Source organism: Poecilia mexicana, unplaced genomic scaffold, assembly GCF_051168715.1.
Source record: "Poecilia mexicana isolate PSO_F unplaced genomic scaffold, ASM5116871v1 scaffold_9, whole genome shotgun sequence".
NCBI lineage: Eukaryota > Metazoa > Chordata > Actinopteri > Cyprinodontiformes > Poeciliidae > Poecilia > Poecilia mexicana.
Genome location: NW_028263378.1, coordinates 6,137,698 through 6,152,172, shown reverse-complemented (window position 1 = coordinate 6,152,172; position 14,475 = coordinate 6,137,698). Strand labels below are relative to the sequence as shown.

The 14,475-nt window shown below is 39.7% G+C and overlaps 1 long non-coding RNA gene across 1 annotated transcript; it reads right to left on the bottom strand.

Moving 5' to 3' along the window:
- Positions 1 to 1,361: 1,361 nt before the first annotated feature.
- LOC148157626 (uncharacterized) lies at positions 1,362 to 12,996 on the bottom strand. Its single transcript, XR_015764241.1, has 2 exons — positions 12,294 to 12,996; positions 1,362 to 4,156 (listed from the first exon to the last, which is right to left on the bottom strand). It is a non-coding gene; the product is annotated as an uncharacterized LOC148157626 (long non-coding RNA).
- Positions 12,997 to 14,475: the final 1,479 nt, after the last annotated feature.

Below are 14,475 nucleotides of genomic sequence, written 5' to 3'. Positions count from 1 at the left end.
CAAAATCCCAGTGAAAACTCAGTAAAATTTATTCATGATTAGATGATTCACTGTGGAAATGACTTGCTGAAGTTCAAAGTAACCATCAAAATGGGGAAGAAAGTAGATCCAGAGTAACTTTGGTCCCAGACAGCCTGGTCTAGGTATTTCAGAAGCTGCTGATCTACAGAACATTTTCATTAAAAAAAATGTTGTTGATGTCAAAACAGAATGATAGTTAGTTGACATTACTTTACATGCCCACTTAAAACCAAGGCATGTAGAATAAAATCTTTGAATGCACAACAGGTGGAACATTGAAGCAGATGGACTACAGCAGCAGAAGGCCATGCTGGGTGCCATCATTGTCAGCTAACACCACCAAACTGAGGCTACATTCACACATGCTCATAAAGACTGGATAATAACAAACTGAAACTCCAAGGCAAACTTTGGGTAAATATCTGGCACAGTGTATGAGCAGGCACCTCTGAATGGCTGTCATGGCAGATTTAAGGACTTCTCAGACATGTATGACCCAGAAAACGGATATCTAACAAAACAAAAAAAAAAGAAAACATTTAGAACTATGAGTGATCAGCATTTTCTACAAATAAGAGGTTAAGATGCTTTTTGATACACCATAGATATGGACAAATATTAATTTGTGAAAACAACAGTATATTTGGGGTCAGTGTACATATTTACAAATGAATATTTGTGCTGTCATACATTTTGTCTTTTCCAAGAAGCCTTAAAACCACATCATTGAATATGTGGTTTTACTTATTGGGAATGTCATGCCTGTGTCAAATCTTAAATGCTCTGGCACATGGCCTGTTTTCCTGCTTAAACTCCCCAATGCTAACAGGCAACACCAGGAAATGACAAAGAATCACAGAAGAAAATGGAGCACTAGCATGTCAGTCACACTAGTATGCAAATCTGTGGTAGTCGAGTGGAAGTGCCTCCTCCATCTAATTACAACCAATGGAGGTTAATCCCTGCTTTTGACAGAAAAAAAGTGCTTTCTCAGTGAACCCACATCATCTATCACATTTGAAAATATGTGCCAGCAGAGAGGATATCCAGCCCACCTTTTAACCACAAACCATCATTCTGCTTTTTAATCCCATCTACATCCAGTTAGAGGCCTCTGGCTTTACTGTCACAATATTCAGAGCTACATTGTGAAGCACTGAAATTAAAATTAGACATTAAATGTTTGGCATTTGATCTCTTCACATGTCATACGAAACAAATTTGAGTCTTTATAAGTTAGCACAGTTGAAACCTCATATTTCTTTAGATTCTATTGAGGATTAGAAAGGTGGCTATACTCTTAAATATCTAAGTAAAAGAAATAACGCACAGAGACGTAGTTCTTGCTGCTAGGCCATAGACGAGCTGGAGATTTATTACACTTCCACGGCTTCCTCTTTACAGTTTCTTCAGTTCAATACAAAATCTTCATCATCATCGTCTTGTCACAAAAAATCTCCTCGAAGTCTTAACATCAACCTATTTTATACCTTCTCATCTTCATCAGTGTGTGTTGGAAAGTTTCAACCAATGGCGTGCAACTGTTGTTTTGCAGAAAGATTCTGGCACGCTTTATACTGAGTGTGTATTGGACGACCTTTAAAATATTTTGGACCTCACGAACTCAACATCTGCTCCATTTCAGAATTGCTGAATAGGACAATTTATCTCAAATTGTTGATTTTATCTTGCACAAACAGACATCCTTTCCAGTAAATTCTGGCTCCATTTGCGCTTTGCACGCAAATGGAAGGAAAGAATTCGGTCAGGTTGACCTAGTGCGAAGCCAAAGTCTTCGCCGAGGCGCCAGTGTCATTTTTCCGCCAAACAACTCCTTAGATAGTATTTCCGCTCTTACATAATCCCCCCTATTCCGCTTTCAAGTGGAATCCTAATTAACCTTAGCAGTTGTTTGGTTAATTGCTATACTAAGTTTACATATCTACCTGTGAGTACAACTCTGTATATAAACCTTAGAAATATATATAGAAGTCACTTAAAAGTGAAATAAAATGAATAGTGGGGGCAACATTGTTTCATGAGTTACTGTAACTAATACAACAATTCCAATACATTGCTTAAACATTGCTTGGTCATTGCTTCCATGATTGTTCTTCCATCTGTATAAGGTCGAAAAACCCTGTTGGCCTTTTGTTGCTTTCCAGGGAAAAAATTACCTTATGGCCCCCGCTCGCCATGGGCGACCACCAGTATTCCATAATCTGGCACAAATGTAACACAATCATGGATCCACAGTGACCAAAATCATAGATATACATGGTAACAATAGTACTTCAACATTGATACATAATCTTGATGACAATTATGAAGAAGTGTCCATGACGCACATATAATCTGAGTGATTGTGTGATTTAAATGCTAATCATAATGATCAAAGTATTGGTCGCTGAATGCTTGTGCTCATCCACGCTCTCTTACATTATCATTCATACTCACATTCTTGTTCATACTGTCTCACATTCATTCTCATTCACACGTGTTCCTAGTGTGTTAACTATGTGTGGGCCACCCGTGTTGTATTGTATTTAATGTGTATATAATATGTGTAATAAGTATGTGTAATGGTGTATGCAAACAGTGTCTTTCCCATGAGTCCGTTTATTCCAACCCAAGTTCGACTTCATTTCCCTTGAACCTTTTTGATCTTTCAACATTCCATAAGCCATTTTAATTCAGGCATCAATTGTCCTTGAGCTCAGCAGTCCTTCGAATCGGTCATAGGTTCACTGGTCCGGGCGGCCTTGTGCTTAGTCCGTCTGATGTTTACCGTCCTTGGTCATCCATCTGTATACAGTCCCTACAATCCATTTCCTCATGATAGGGATCACACAACACACAAGCAGAAAAATAACAATTAGTATTACTACCAGAGTTATTCCTATTTTAACTACAAAGGCTCCCCATTCACCTAAAATTTCCTCCAGACTTTTCCATGACCAAGTGTTCTTTCCTGCATTTTCTTTGAATTCCGATTTCAGTTTCTTCAACTTAGTCATTACTGCTCTAAATGTACCTTTTGGTGAGGTATTCATAGGGATATAAGTACAGCATTCATTAGCAAACATATGGCAAACTCCTCCCATATTGGCTAAGATCCAATCTAATGCTTGTCTGTTTTGTTTTGCCATTCTACTGGTTTCATGGAGTTGTTCTCCTAGGGCCATAAATCCTTCAACTGTAAAGTTGATCATTCTCTGTTGATTGTAATAAACATAGTTAATCCATTCAACATTTTTGTTAATTGTGATCCAAGGTAAGATAGATTCAAAACCTGCGCGGAGTTCATGCTGCGCTTTGAATTCATCTGGAATTCCTCTTGGTTGACCTATAAGATTTAAATATACTCCTTCATTCAACCCATAATCCCCCAGGCTTCTACGAAGCCTTGTTTTATTGTTGTGCATTCCTACTAAGTCTTTAACTCCTTCATACACTAGGGTTACTGGTAATTTAATTTTATGAATTAGTTAGAAATTCGGTATCTGTTAAACTTGCTGTCCATTTCCATTGTAAGTGCACATATCTAGTTTTACGAATCAATTTTGTGGGTACATTTAAATTGACACTTGCTGGAAAGAACACTGGTATGTACTTGTCTGGATTTCTATAAGTTGTGTGATACTTATCTTTGTCATTGGGGATGGATCTTGTGTTGTGAACAGTCATCGTTGAATCACCGTTTGTCCCCCCTGGAGGCTGTCTTTGAGTCCATTCTCTGTCACTGTGGTTCGTCGTGGTTGGTTTGGTCCATAGTGTCGGCTGCAGATTGTGTAAGTTCGTCTCTGCCGTCACTGCTGCTTGGTTCACCACTTCTGTCAATATCCACAGTTGGACAGTTATCAGTATCAGTCTCATCGCTGTGAGGCTTCTGCTCATTTTCTTTGTGAAACTCAAGTCTCAGTTTGTCTTTATTTTGAACTTTAGTGCAATGAGTCAAATGATGCCAAGTGGTACTTCCTTCTACTTGGACAGCCGTTGGGGTTGCTCTCTTGACTTCATAAGGTCCTTCCCATCGGGCCTCATGCCATCTCCGTCTGTACACCTTGATGTACACCAAATCTCCAGGTTTCACCGGTGGTTCCCACACCGTCGACTCTGGACTTCTGGATTTTTCCTGCAAATAGATAGCTCTATGGATAGCAGTTAGTTGTTCAACATAGTCTTTCAACTCAGTTTGCAATTGCTCAAGGGGAGGTCCCTTGAAAGGTAACCTCCATTGCGGCACAGGCATAGGTCTGCCAGTCAGCATTTCATGCGGTGTTAAATGCGTGCTTCTGTGCATTTGCATGCGATAGCTCATTAATGCTAGTGGCAAAGCATCTACCCAGTTTAGTTTAGTTGATGCACAAATTTTCCGAAGCTTTGCTTTCAACGTGGCGTTGATGCGTTCCACCATCCCCTGGCTCTGAGGGTGGTAGACTGCGCCAAAACGTTGTTTGATCTGTAGCTTTTGCAAAATGCCTTTAACAACTTTTTGTACAAAAGCTGAACCATTGTCTGAACTGATTTCAGATGGAATTCCAAATCTTGGAATTACTTCTCTTGTCAAAAATTTGATAACTGTGTCTGCTCCTAAGGTTTTTGATGGTACTGCTTCGACCCATCGACTGAAACGATCAATTATCACCAACATGTACCTTTTACCTTGAACTGGTTTGAGCATGTCTACATAATCTATCACCAGGTGTTTGAAAGGTCCGTCTGGAACTGGAATGTGTCCAATACCTGGTTTTATGCCTTTCCGAGCATTGTTTTCGGCACATATTTCACACTGGCTTAGAATTTCATCCACCATGTCTTGCATGTATGGAGACCAGAAACCTTGTTCTTTCAATTTTTCCATGACTTTTCCTCGGGCACAGTGGTCTAAGCCATGGGCTTCTGAGACCAATAATGTTAATAATGCTACTGGTGCTATTAGTAGGCCTTGGTGTGACCTCCATAAGCCATTTTCACTCATCGTAGCACCTCTTCGTGCCCAAAGATCACGTTCACTGTTACTTGCTTGTTGTTGCATCAAAATGACATCTTCCGGTGTTACAGCTGGTTCTAAAGCTATCACAGGTGCCAAGATAGCCATTTGGCTCCTGGACGCCATTTTTGCTGATTCATCAGCCATGTTGTTACCTCTCACAACGATGTCATTGCCTTTGCGATGTGCTTGACACTTGATCACTGCCAGCTTCGAAGGAAGCATCATGGCAGCAATTAATTCTTTCAGTTGTGCTTCGTGCTGCACTGGGGTTCCGTCTGCTCTTTTGAAACCTCTTTGTTTCCAAATTGCGGCAAATAAAAAGCATACGCCGTGGGCATAGGCTGAATCAGTGAACACATTTGCGACTTTTGACCTAGCCATTTTACAGGCTTCAGTTAATGCTTTAAGTTCCGCAAGTTGTGCAGAACATGGTTGGTCACATCTTTCAGCTTTGATGGTTACAAAATGTTCACCTATTTGTTGTACCACTGCAAAACCTGCGTGGTTTCCTAGGTGGTCTCTGAAACATGACCCATCAACAAAGTATGTGACTTCTGCGTCAGGCAATGGAGTGGATTCCAAATCAGGTCTGAGTCTTGTGTATTTCATTGTTTCTGCTACACACTCATGTGGTTCTCCGTCACAATCCAAAGGAATCACATTTGCTGGATTGTTGGTGATACATCTTTGAATAGTTATGTCAGGATATATCAGAAGTAGCATATACTGCAAACTTCTTGCTTGTGTTACGACAAACTTTCCTAGATTTATTAACTCTGCGATTTTGTGGTGAGTTAATATTGTAACTGGATAACCCATTGTTATGGTTGAAGCTTTTTCATAAGCATGGTAGACTGCTGCTAGCCCCTGATAACATGGTGGCCAGCCTTGTGCTACATTGTCCAACTTTGTGCTGTAATAAGCAATTGGTTGTTTCCTTCTACCTGTACATGTTTCTTGCATCAAAACTGCTGTGACATACATGTCTTTTTTGTTCGCAACATATAGGTAGAATGGTTTGTCATAGTTTGGAACTGCTAGTGCTGGTGCACTCTGCATTTCACATTTTAGAGATTCAAATGCTACTTTTGCTTCTATAGTCCAATTTAGCAGATTCTTTTGGTTTTGATGACCTGGTTCTTTCATGAGTTCTCTGAGTGGTGCTGTTTTTTCTGCATAACTTTCTATCCAATCAGCATTGAAACCTGTCATACCGAGAAATGTCATCATTTCTCCAACTGTTCGTGGACATGGAGCTTTGCTGACACCCTCTAGTTGAGAAGGTGATATGCCAATGCTCCCTTCTGAGAGTTGTCTACCCAGGTATTCTACCTGTGTCTGACAATACCGTAATTTGTCTTTGGAGGCTTTGTACCCTCCTTCAGCCAGTCTTTCAAGGACTTTTATCGAATCCTGATGGCAATCATCCAATGTAGGTGACGCAATTAGAATGTCGTCAACAAACTGTAGCAATGTGCTATTTATTTCCAATCCTTCTAAGTCCTGTCTGAGTGCTTGATTGAACAAATGAGGGCTGTGTTTGAAGCCTTGGGGTAATCGAGTGTAGCTGTACTTCTTACCTCTGTAGGTAAATGCGAACAAGTATTGAGATTGTTCCGCTAAGGGAATGGTGAAAAATGCTGAACAAAGATCAATCACCGTGAAAAATTTTGCTTCAGCAGGGATTGCGGTTAAAAGTGTGTGTGGGTTGGGCATTTCTGCCGATGATCTGTCTTCTACTACATCGTTTATTGTGCGAAGGTCATGTACCAGGCGATACTTTGACTTATCTGCTTTCAGAACTGGAAAAATTGGCGTATTGCATGGACTTTCAATTTCCACCAACACTCCTGCTGTTAACAATCCTTCAATGGTTTTGCTGATTCCTTCTTCTGCTTCTGGTTTTAATGGATATTGAGGACGAAATGGAAGTTTAGCATTTGGTTTCAGTTCAACTTTAAATGGGTTAGCTGATTTCACTAATCCCACATCTGTTTCATGTTTTGACCATACTGATTCAGGAACTAGCTTTAACATGTCCTGCATTAATGGGTTTTCAACTGACTCATCTTTTTCTTCTGTTTGTTTTGTGTCATTAATCGGTACTGTTACCACCTGTGGTTTTGCTGTCATAGTAGTTTCACTTATTATTTTAATCATTGTTGCATCTTCTGATTGGAAAATTAATGGGCTTTCTGTCTGTTCCCATTTAATCTGTGTTGCAATTTTCATCATTGGTCCAAGATCTTTGGCATGAAAGTTTTTATTTACAAACAAGGTTATGTGGGGTACAGATTCTGCAACGTTGTACCATTGTGAAATGAAATCATTAATTTCTACATTTAGCGCTGCTCCTTGTTTCCCAACAATGATATATTGGGACTCAAGGTTCACCGCTTCACCTTGTGTTTCTTTGTCCCATTGTTCTTCAAACTCTGTACTTTTTGAAATGTCATAGTACATTGTGCAATGATAGTCTAGAAATGGTTTCTTAGCTTCTGGAATTTGAATTTGAATGTACTGTCCCCATTTGGAAATTACCTCTTCAATAGAGTTATTAATGTCTCCAAGCCAATAAACTTTGGCTTCATGTTGTTGCATGAACATTTGAAGATCCACACCTTCTTTTTCAACATACACACCTTGAGGAGAACACCAGATTTTTATTTTTAATTTGCATAGAGCGTCTCTTCCCAACAGGTTTATTGGGGTTTGATCAGATACCAAAATTGGTATTTTTATTTCATTGTCATCTGTTGTAAGTCGAACAGGAGCTGTCATTTGGATTAATTGTCTTGTTCCCGAGAACCCTACTGTTGATACAAATTTATCAGACATGGGGAGATGCGTTGCATAGTTTGGACTTACACAAGTGTAAGCTGCTCCTGTATCGACCAACATTGGAGTTTCTCTGTTTTCAATTTGAATTTTCAATATTGGTTCATCGTCAGCACCTGTAGTTAGAATTGGGTACTGACTCTCTCCCCTAGGGTCCTCTGGGCATCCCTAGTATCCAAAATTTGGTGGATTGTATTGAGCTGGTGAATTTTGTTGAACTGGTGGATCGTATGGGACTCCTTGAGGATCGTATGGAGTTCCCTGTTGATTGTATGGAACTGCTTGGTGATTGTATGGGGCTGTCGGTGGACCTGGTCTGGCTCTGCCACGCGGCCGTCTTTGGAAAGAGTTGTCACCATTTCGGCACTGGTCAGCACGATGTCCAAAACAACCACATGTCCAGCATGCTCCGGGTGTTCTGGGCGGACCGCCTCGTCCCCTGTTAGGCCATGAAGGGCTTCTTTGCTGCCTTCCTCGAGGCACAAATGGACGTGAGTTCCATGGTTGTGAATAAATATTCACCACTGGTTGAGAAGGCTGAGTCATTTGCGAAGTTGGAGTAAACATCTGTGGCGCTGAATTCACAGAATTAGGAAGGTTGGCTACATTTGGGGCGGGATGCTGGTCCCCCCTTACCACTGCAGCTTGGGTCTTAGTCTTGTTTTTTCCTTGAAGTTCTCCAAGCTGTAATTGAGCCAATTTCCTTTGGATGTTTTTGTCTTGGTCAGTGCGTTTTTGTTCATCTTTTCGGTATTTTTCTATTGTGTGTACCACATGATCACGAAATTCTTTGTGTGGCATAGACATCAGAGCCACCACCTCTTCAAGTTTGGTGCGCACTGGCTCAGGCATTACATCCACCAATGACTTTCGAAACACACCTGCAATCATTGGGTACTCGTCAACATCAAACTCCATTATTTCGTTCCACCTTCTCAACTGCCTGGCGACGTAGGATGCTGGATTCTCCGAGTCACCAATTGGTTCCGCTTTCATGTTCTTAGGGTCCACTTTGTTTGGAAATTCTGCCCTCAAGGCTGCCCAGATCATTGTCCGGCATGCATTTAGTTCAATCCCGTCTGCTCTTTCTTGTAGCATCCAGGGATGATCCTTCAAAATGTTCTGCATGGTGGGAATTCCAACAACTTTTGCTAGAATGGCTTTGATGTCTCCAAGTGCCAACATTTTGCCAACTGTCTCTTCTTCAAGTGCTCTTATCCATCTTCCTGCACCATTATGAATGTCCGGCAACCGCGAGACTAACCCTACCAGATCCATCGAGGCAAATGGCAAATATTGAGCAATATCTCCTTTTAATATGATTGGTAATTGTTTTGAGGGGTCATAACGATCAGGTTTGCGTATGTCAGGTCTGGATCTCAAATCGTATTCTTTTTGGTTTGGGGCTTTTTGTTCTTTGACCGGAGTGCTTGTACTTGGACCAGCCATTGCTCCGTCTTCACCATTATCACATCTTGACTCTGTTTCAGCTAATCGTACAAGGCCTTCATCAATTTCTTCCTCTATTTCCTGTATCTGTGTTTGGTTTGCTTTACGTTCTATATTAAAGACTTCTGGGCCTAACTTTAACCAATAAGCATCTCCGCTTCTGCGTCTTTTCAGATGACCCGCGTAGCCATCAAAAAATTTATTATTATTACTTCCAGCATAGCAGTCAAGAATTTTAATATTTCCAACTGTCCGTGTTGTGGAGCATCCGGCACCAGAGGTTTGACTTCTGGTTTGGATTGGCGGTAACGATGTGTCATATCTGCCAGCTGGCTTATAGCCATCTGCATTTGCATATGACGTTGGTAGTTCCATGCTTTTTGAGTGCTTATTATTTGTGCTACTGTCTGTAGCACTTGTGCTCGTCTGTGGTGCACCTCTGGGTGGAGCTGGTGTTTGAACCACTGTTGATCGTGGTGTGTGCCCTGTAGAGGGTCTGTCTAATTGAGTTTCCATCTCATTGTTTTTACCTTGTTTAATGTCCCTAATTTGATCATCATTCCTGTATCCAAAATCACCTGTGATATTCAGAACTCCTGTCAGGGCTGGATACAACCCAGCAGGGTTCATTTGATCATCGTCTGGTTTTTCATAATTATTTTTTAGCTCAATTACCTGCTGCTTTAAGTTTTTCCGGTATTTTTCACCTTCTTCCTTGAATAGTTGTAAAATGTTTAATTCTAGTTCTCTTTTGGCTTGTCTTTTCTTTCCTTTGTTTTTTGCTTTGTAGTCTGCAATCCGAGTTTCCATCTGTTCACAAAGAGATAAGTCAAAGCTCCCATTTTCTGGCCATGGGCATGGAAGTCCTTGCGTTCTCTTTTGCCACTTCTTAGAAATTTTTGGAATTTGAGAAGCATATTCTGGGTTTTTTGAACCAATAATGACAATAGGTATGTTGCTCATCTTGCTTATTTAGCAGTTGTCTGTTAGAATTCTGTCTTTTGCAGTTTTGTTGTCCTTTAACTTTTTAATTTTTCCAATTTAGTAAAAAATAAGTTGATTTTTAGTTAGTTATTCTTATAATATTTTTTCCTTGTAGTATTATTGCTTATAGTTGCTATATATTGTTACATGTGTTAAGTATTCTTCAATAAGTGTAACTGTTAACCAAGTTTTTTACAGTTATTCAACTCTATTTACAGTAAAATATACATTTGAAAAATGTTTAACATAGTTCAGTGTCACAGAAACAATGATTATTTGGATAAAAGTCTGCATTATGTGAGTTAACTCAAGGCTTTAGGCTTAGACCTCTTCACCGTTATAAGCAGAGGAGAGAAAAAAAAGAAAAACTAAACTTCAGTCTGTTTCAGTCCGAAATGAGCAAAGGTGGGGGCCAACTTTGCGTAATAGGAAGTGGGCTGTCTTAAATACTATGGACTACAAATGGGTGTTAACAAAGAATGGTCTCAGTTCACGACAGATCCGGGACCAAATGACGTGTTGTGGAGAGAGAGAGAGTAAAAGAGAGAGAGAGAGAGGATAGGATAGGGGCAGGGCAAGAGAGAAAAAGTGAGAGAGGAAAGAGAGTGAGGAGGGAGGAAGGGAGGTCAAGGGATAGGGAGGGAAGGGGTGGGAGGGAAGGTTCGTGTGTGTGTTTCTGGGGATTCAGCCAAGAAACTCTTTTCTTTCTCCCAACTTTTCTGAAATATAGCAGCGAGATATGGATATTTCCTATCTATATTGCACAGCATAAAATTAGACGTTACAAACAGCGTTAAACAATTGCAGTCAAAATGAAGACCAAATTTCAACTTTAATACAGAGCACGGCGGCTTCTAATGCTCAACATTACTTTGAAAGCAGTCAGTCATTCAATAAGCCAAAAACATGCACATTTCAGATTTTTACAATATATACAGGCATGCCAATCAAATACTTACACAATAGACAACATACATTCCCAATTATTCAGCATTCATCTCAGCAACAATCATTCCATTTGCATTTCTACTCCTTATTCTTTCCTTACTCCTTCTCCTCCCCGGGGATTCTAGTTAGTGTAATTATATTTATTAATATATTTATTATAAATATATAAATTTAGTTGGCTGTTTAGCCGCTGTCCAATTTTAATGTGTGCACACAATTAATTATATTAGGACTTCAGTTATTTTAGCCAAGGCTGACAGAAACACTTAAACTCCTCACCAAAAACTCAAAGGAATGAAATTAAAGAACATTTACTGCAGTTTAACTCACAAAGTAATCTGTAAAACTCTATTTTCTTCACTTGAACTTCTTTATTCACTTTTTACTCATTTTCAACTCTATTTCAGGCCACACATCATCTCATGGAGGACTTTGGTTTCTCCCACCAGACGAGCTTTTTGCTCTCTTCGTGGATGGGATATGCCGTGGTCACTCCACGGAGAAAAACACGTTCCCTCCGCTAAGGAAACTCCGCTGTCTCTCTCATGGAGACATTCGGTGGTCCCACAGAGAAAAAAGAACTGTCCTCTCCTGGCCTCTTCTTATTCTTATTCTTTATTTTTATAGCGCTTTTCACAGAGATCCCAATCTCTCTTCGTGGCTCAGCTGGTTTAATGTTAAAGTTAAGCTTCTTGGCCTCCTGCCAAATTTAACAAATCGTGATATATTATTTATTAGTCAGCTCAATGAAAGTGCCTGCTCAGAAGAACTACACCAGATTGGCTGATATATGGTAACTTATAATGGAAGAAATTCCTTGTTACCGTCACCAAAACGGGTGAGACCAGACTGAAAAAGTGCTTATTTTCCGAGCTGCATGTTTCCAGAATGTACGAGATACCTATGAGTCTCAGATTTTTGGCAGCTCGTTCTTTGCGCAAAGAAATTACTCGCCTATGGTAAGCAGAAAGAACTTAATCACTCTTTTTAGCACTTCAGACCGCCAGCAGACAGGAAACCGTTCTGTTTTTAACAAGTAAAAGAGATAAAAGCTTACCTCTTTCCTGTGATTGGGCCCAGACGGCTCCCGTCCGCAGTCAGGCTGAAGCGAGTCACCTTCCTTCTCCTGGTTGTTCAATTGTTCATTCAAACGTCGGGTGTCACCACTTTTATTGAGGATTAGAAAGGTGGCTATACTCTTAAATATCTAAGTAAAAGAAATAACGCACAGAGACGTAGTTCTTGCTGCTAGGCCATAGACGAGCTGGAGATTTATTACACTTCCACGGCTTCCTCTTTACAGTTTCTTCAGTTCAATACAAAATCTTCATCATCATCGTCTTGTCACAAAAAATCTCCTCGAAGTCTTAACATCAACCTATTTTATACCTTCTCATCTTCATCAGTGTGTGTTGGAAAGTTTCAACCAATGGCGTGCAACTGTTGTTTTGCAGAAAGATTCTGGCACGCTTTATACTGAGTGTGTATTGGACGACCTTTAAAATATTTTGGACCTCACGAACTCAACATCTGCTCCATTTCAGAATTGCTGAATAGGACAATTTATCTCAAATTGTTGATTTTATCTTGCACAAACAGACATCCTTTCCAGTAAATTCTGGCTCCATTTGCGCTTTGCACGCAAATGGAAGGAAAGAATTCGGTCAGGTTGACCTAGTGCGAAGCCAAAGTCTTCGCCGAGGCGCCAGTGTCATTTTTCCGCCAAACAACTCCTTAGATAGTATTTCCGCTCTTACAATTCTTATGCCAAAATAATGGAGACATTTACTGTCCCTTATAAATGTCATCTCAAGGTTTACAAACTAGAAGGCACACCGCTAAGTAATGAGCTTCACAGTGAAGCTGGTGTACTCACAAACAAGGCAAAACCTCACAAATGCTCAAGGCGTGATTGATGGGTTTTCATAGCCGCATATGGAGAAGGTAAAGACATTTAGAAGGGGATATTTAAATTAATGATACTGATTCAAGCGGTATGGAGTCAACCATGCAAAGAGTTAAATGAGGCGAATCCTCACTGTTTAAAGTTTCACAGATGCATACGTTGCACTTTACCATGTGAGGTTGACTTCCCATTTTTTCACAGTACATTAAAACTAATTATGCAATTTGAATGGGTTCCTAAAACAATTTTATAGGTACACTGCAGTTGTTATTTTATTTTCAGAAGAATCTGCGCCAAGCTTTATTTGCAGAGGGAACGCATTCGAGGATAACTAGCAGAAAAGTGAATATGGTGTTGCACACAGGCCATTAAAAGTCACTAAAAAGTAATTAAAAGTAATTCAATTTTCTTTTGGAATACACAAGAAAATGTGTATTCCACATTCTATTTTTATTTTTCTTGCCAGTTTTTCATAAAGACAAGATTTTTTGAGTGCACAACTAGTAGTTGTCTAATCAAGAGATCCACCAACCTGAGTTGAGGAACTCTGCATCTGCTCTGGAATCACTATGGGCCTTTTGGCTGCTTTCAGGTTACTGTTTTACTGTTCCAATTTTGAAAACCACAAATTGTTTTCAAATCCAAATAAGACACTGAACATTGTAGTAGCAATATGTCCAAAGAGTTTCTATTTACTGGCACTGTTGTCTATATTTTATCTGTTAAGCTAAACAGTCATAGTTAGTTACTCAATCAACATGAGCCTGCTGCTGTGTTTAACATCTTTAATTTCACTGAAATATAATTGTGCTTTCTCATAAGAATGTTCAATAAATAATATTTCCCTCAATAGCAGTGATGCCAGAGAAACCTGTGATAAACTCTAAGGTTTTATTTTTGAATTACCAAGGAGAGATTTGTAGAAGTGGTCAATCATAATCTATTAAACCTAGTCTCATTTATTTGATGTTTGAATTTATTTAAAAAAACAATTTCTAGTATTTTAATATTTGCTGGGAATCACTAAGAGCAAGTATAGAAACATCATTCTATTAGATTCAGGTTGCAATTATCTAGATTGGCCAGTAAGTAATTAAAAATGTCTCCAATAAGGTCAAACCGACCAGAGCTTGAATCTCAAAAATGTCATGTTATTTTACCCAAGTAAACACTTGAACGGCAGGCAACCAACAGTTCAATAAGATGTAAAATTATTTTCCTTTTTATCACGGTGACCTCTGTGTTGTACTGATCTGACCAGGTGAACTTCACTGGGAAACTGTCAAAGGTTGTTATTCCTTGTAATCATCCACACACATGGCCGGTGGTGCAG